The sequence below is a fragment of the Pseudopipra pipra genome, chromosome 14 (genome assembly GCF_036250125.1).
Source record: "Pseudopipra pipra isolate bDixPip1 chromosome 14, bDixPip1.hap1, whole genome shotgun sequence".
Lineage (NCBI taxonomy): Eukaryota > Metazoa > Chordata > Aves > Passeriformes > Pipridae > Pseudopipra > Pseudopipra pipra.
Window position 1 is genome coordinate 7,288,611 of NC_087562.1, and position 5,945 is coordinate 7,294,555.

The window sequence follows — 5,945 nt, forward strand, 5'->3', positions numbered from 1 at the left end:
TCCAGGTGCTGCTGGAATACAGAAATAATAAAATACAGACCTGGGGGTCCCACGGCAGCAAAATCGCTGGGTTTTTTCCTCCAGGGCTGGAACAAGGAAGGGATAAACCACGCTTGTTCCAGAGCACAGGCAAACAGCTGCTTATCACCACGTTTGCAGCCTCAAGGCTATTGAACAGTGTCAGGAAAAGTATTATTCCTCCCCGCTCGCGGGAAAGTTTCTATTTTTGGCCCCTCCGTCACAGGGAGCTGCTGCCTGCACCCGCTCTGGGCTGGGAGAGCAGCCAGCCCTGCATCCCCCGGGATCCCTGCAGAGCCCCTTCCTCCCCCCTGCCAAACTCACCAGTAAACAGCTCAATTTTGGGTAAAATAAAAACAGTTTTGGTTAAAACTTCAGTTCACCTCGATTTGATTTTTTTTGTTTGTCTTTTTGCCCTTGAAATGGTATCTCTTCTGGGAGATCTCACTGGCATCCCGGGGGATGCTCGCCTGGCTCGGAGGTGTGATCCAGCTTGGAGAAGGCTCTGGGGAGACCTGAGAGCCCCTTCCAGTGCCTAAAGGGGCTCCAAGAAGGCTGTAGAGGGACTTTGGACAAGGGCCTGGAGGGACAGGACAAAGGGGAATGGCTTCACACTTCAGAGAAGGGTTAGATGGGATATTGGGAAGAAATGCTTCCCTGTGAGGGTGGGGAGGCCCTGGCACAGGTTTCCCAGAGAAGCTGTGGCTGCCCCATCCCTGGAAGTGTCCAAGGCCAGGTTGGACGGGGCTTGGAGCACCTTAGTCTAGTGGAAGGTGTCCCTGCCCATGGCAAGGGGTGGAACTGGATGGTTTTTAGGGTCCCTTCCAACCCAAACTGTTCTGGGATTGTATGATACCTGAAGGGCAGCTGCAAAAGGGCAGAGCCAGACTTTGTGCTGGACTTTCCAGTGACACTTCAGGGGGTTCAAGGTGGGAAATGGTGGATTCTGTGTCCTTGGGGGGAAGGAAAAAGACTCAGCTGATCAGAGCCAGTGCTGGTGACAGCCCTGCATGATGGGTAAGACACCGCCAAGTCCTTCTGCCAACACGTCTCTGACAGTCTCCTCCCTGCACAATTCCCTTGGCCAGAGGGAAGAGATCCATCCAATTCATCTCTCCAATGGCTCTACTTCCCAGATCTCACCAGCTCACCTCAGCCACAGAGCTTCCACCAACCACTGCAGTGCCCAAATCCAAACCGTCAACACACTGAAAAAGCACAGTTTTGATGATTGCGTTCTGTAGAACTGCGAGATCTCTAATTGAGGGTAAAATTCCATCCAGGGTGCATTTCAGCACTGAAAATAGCACAATAAATTAGCTCAGCTTTTTCCTGGTTGACTCAGCTAATCCTTCAGCCGCCGACAGACAGATTTGATTGTATCGTCTCTCCTTGGGCTCACTTAACGCCAAGGCCAAGTCGTGGCAGCTGCAGCAGATCTCTGCAGAGCTGCTGCCTGCAATATATAATCTGCCTTTATTTCTGGCTGCACCACGGCTCAGCAGCAGAGCTGAACAGAGGTCGCTCCCGCTCCTGGCTTGATTTATGAATATGGATTTTGTTGGTTAAGCCATTAGGAGCGGTGATGGAGCAATTCCGCCTACATCCTGCGTGCCTCATTTGGAGCCCGCTCCGCAGAACATTCCCCGTGTCTTCCCCCTGCAACGCTGTTCATGCAGGGAAGATTATATTAAGGCTTTGTCTGTAATGCTGTAATTCCACCTTGCCTCCCTGAGCCCTCTCCAGTGGGAAACAACCCAGCCGCAGGCAAGGAAGTGGTTGGGAAAGGAGATTGCAGGGGACTCGTGCCCAGCAGGAGAAGCTGATATCCCACCCTAGAGGCTTAAAGGAAAGTGTTAAATCTGCTGAGACCCCAGCAGGGACTCTGCTTTGGCTGTTTGTGGTGCTGCCCCAGCACCTCCATCCATCCCAGGGGACCTGGGGATGCCCCAGCTGGGGTAGCCGGAGTGGGGGGATCCATCTGGCTCTGCTCCGTGGGCAGCTCCCCTGGGAGCAGCACTTAAATCCCCCAGGGAAAGCACGGGAGAGGAGAGTTACCATCACGGCTCACTGAGCGGCCGAGCATCGCTCCCCGGGGAAGCCCAAACCGGTTAGATCCCTCTCCCAAGGTCGTATTCCCTGTTCCCGGGTCAGCACGTCCCAGCCCCAATCCACAGAGCTTTGTACCAGCACGGGGTAAGAAACAGGCTGTGCCCGGGAGGCCTCGCTGTGCAATTAGAGAAAACAAAGAGGGAGAGGGGAATTGTACGTCCAGCCCGGCAGGGGCCGGGGTACAGCTCCTGCTTCCTGGCTCCAAGCCGTGTTTTTCCCCAGCGCTGCCGTATCCACTTGTTTTGGAGAGGAAAAGGCTCCCCCTGAGCTGCCCCCATGTCAGACACTGTGTGGTACAGGGCCAATTTGGCACCTTCTCCCTAACGAACGAGCACCAGCCAAGATGTGGTCATGGATGAAACAAGCACGTTACCCATGCCTTTGGGAAGGGTCCCAAGCGAGGGCAGGTTTCCCTTTTACAGCAGGCAGGATGCTTTGAAAGGTTCTCAAGGAATATCCAAGACCCCTCTTTTCCACAGCGGCAGAAAATTAAATTTCCGCATTATTTATCCAGGCAACTCACAGAACTCCTAAATGGAGCGGATCCGTCACAGCCACCCAGCTCATCACTCAGCAGCCATTCCCTCCTCGTTTGTTTTTAATTAGAAGCAACACGCAGGGGCTGAGCCAGGCAGGTAACGGAGCTCGGCTGCTCCAGTCGGGATCACGGAACGTCAGGCAGCTGGTTGCAAATCACCCCACTAATAGGCTGGGAGCAGGGGTGGGATAAACACACTGGAGCTGGTAACAAGGTCACTGCCAAAAGGACACTTGCTCCGGGAGCTCAGGTGTTATGGAAATGAGGATTGAGGGACACGGGGTCAAACGAGAGTGTGGGAAGAGCTGAGACTGTGGGCACGGGGTGGGTGGGGAGATGTGTCCCAGGTCGTGACTAATTTGTGTTCCTGCGGGTGAGGCAAGGTATGAGAAAGCCCCGGGGAGAAGCCAACCACTGGGGAAAACGCTTCCAAGAGAGGCACAAAGGCTGAAAGGGAGAGAGGGAGGGGAGGGAATTTTGCGTTGTGCCTCAGGTACCAGAGCGACAGACCGAGACAAGATGATGGGAACTGGTTTGCCTGGGACCGGGCGGGAAGGGGTGGGTGGTGTGACAGCCCAGGGGGTGAGCAGGAAAGATGCTCCAGCTCGTGCTTCTCCCAGCCTGACCCCGAGCAGCCCACGTTCCCCACTGGGAGCCCCATCGGGAATGATTTTGCCCCCCCCCAGCTCCCTCAGCAGGCACCCTGCCCACACTGGGGGGACACTGGACACACCGACAGCCTGGACTGACAGACCAAGCGAGAGTGACCTGGGCTGACAGTGAGAGCCAGCACAGGGTGACAGGAGCAGGGAAACAGGGTCCCAAGTCCCATGAGTGCCCTCATATGTCCCATCCAGGGGATGCCTTAGGGATCTCAAGTCCTGTGGGTGCCCAATCCCAAGAACCTAAAGGTGCCAGGGCGCAACGTCTCCGTGTGGATGAGTGTGGTCCCATGCATGTCTGTGTGGAACCCAATCCCATGTGGATCCTTGTCCCATGTCCATGTCTGTGTGGATCCCAGTCCCATGAGTGTACATGTCCATGAGGATACTGGTCCCACGCGTGTCCTTGTCTGTGTCCATGTGGATCCTGGCCCCACTCATGTCCCTGTCCGTGTCCACGTGGATCCCGATCCCACACGTGTCCCTGTCCGTGTCCATGTGGATCCCGATCCCACACGTGTCCCTGTCCGTGTCCATGTGGATCCTGATCCCACACGTGTCCCTGTCCGTGTCCATGTGGATCGCGATCCCACACATGTCCGTGTCCATGTGGATCCCGATCCCACACCGTGTCCGTGTCCATGTGGATCCCGATCCCACGAGTGTCCCTGTCCGGTCTCCCGGCGCCCCCTGGCGGACACGCCGCGGCCCCGCAGCGCCCGGCGCGGCCCCGGGACCGTCGGTGTGATTCCAAAGGGGGTGACACCCACGGGGGGCTCTGAAAGGACGATGTGACATTAAACCCCGGTCCCACGGGCAGAGCCACACGCGTGGGGAGCCAGGAGCGGAGCCCATCACCCACAGAGGTTAATGACGGCAGGAATGTGGCAGCGGGCAAAGCGAGGGGAGACGGCTCTAAGGAACCGCAGAAGGATCTCAGGAGTCTTTAATTAGCCGTTAATTAACCTTTTGCACTGTGAAGAGGAGGAAACAAAGCCCTGCTGGGAAGAACACGCACCAACTTGCTCATTCTCCTCCAGGCGATTTGCTGGGGTGATGCAGAGAGGGGAGGGCAGAACCCAGTGTGAACAGACCAACATTCCCCCATTTAGGTGCCTTCCAAAGGCTTGGAAACTGGGAAATGCCAGCCCTCGGTTCACTGAGCAAGATGGGTAAGGTTCCTCCCTCTTCCCCTGGTCCCAAGATTCCACACAGGAACTTCCAGGGTCTGTCCCACTCCAACCCCTCCTGCACTAGGAGGAAAGGCAGGTGATGCTCCCCTCTCAAGCAGGGAAGGAGCTCGGAGTAAAACACATGGCTGAGAAGCAGAGAACAGTGAAAAATTCCAACCCTCCCAAGCAGAAGTGCCCAGCATTGATCCCTCACACCTCCCAGCTCCTTTGGAAGGAGAGGGAAGGTTCCAAGCCAGCATTTGGGAGGTGCATGTGGTTGGTATTCAGCAATGCTGCCACTTGAGAAACTCCATTTGTGCTCCTCCAAGGCCAAACATATGGTAGGAGTTACTGCACACTTTGTGGATGTGTTTTACTCTTCCCTTGCTAAGGCTGGAATGATTGTGTGATCATACATATAACACAGCCTAAAGGAGTGGGGTCAGATGAGCCTGTAGCACAAGAAAATTAAGGCATGGGATTAGGGGAAGGCATTGGTGGTATAAAAATACATAAAAAAGGGGAAACGGAAGAGGCCAGACATTCACAGAGGCACTGGGGAGTTCTAACAGTGCACTCCAGCCTGGATTAACCACCAGCACTAAGGCAGAGCCATTTCCAGACTAGGAGTTCATGCCAAACTTGGGTAGTTTAGTCCTCCACAGCCAAGGTTTGCTCTCAGAAATAATCATCTGCCAAGTAACTTACCCACAGAATGGGGCTGCAAAACTCAAAGCACAACATCCACTCCAGGAAAGGCAGGACACGGGGAACTGGGGGCTCAAACTCACATCCTGGCACAGGAGCATGAACGGCTCCATGGTGGCAGCTGAGCTCATGCCGCAAGTTCTCCCATTTCAACATAATCCCTCACTTGGAAAAGAAGTTCAGAGCTGAAGTGGGTGTGAATTTGAAGTGTAAGAAATACAGACGACTCTTAAGTCTGATGCCACGAAGAAGGGGGCTGACACCATCCCCCTCCTCATCCCTTGTGCTGGTTTTGTGCCAGCTGATCCCTTTCAGAACAAGTGGAAGGAAGAATGGAAAAAAGTAGTTCAGGATTACCTCATGCTGCCTTTCAGCAAGGGAAAACTGTGGCTGGGAGGGCAGTGAGGGTTCAGGTCGTTAGTTCTGCCACCCCAGTCTCTGCTGCAGGAGGGGGTCGGGCACCACAGGCACCCCAGGGAAGATGCAGGAGGAAAGAACAGGAAACAGGGACAAAGGAAGAAGCAGGATTTCACAGCATGAGGTGTGTGTGGGACGTGCCTGACATTTTGAGGAAATCCTAACTGCTCACCAAGTACCAAAAGGAGGGAAAATTAATTCCTATCACGCACTGGAAGACAGGCAGCTGCATGTCAGAAGGGTGGAACCCACCCAACACCTTCCTTTGGGACAAAACAAAACAAAACAAAACAAAAGAAAAAAGGAAGCAACCAGAAG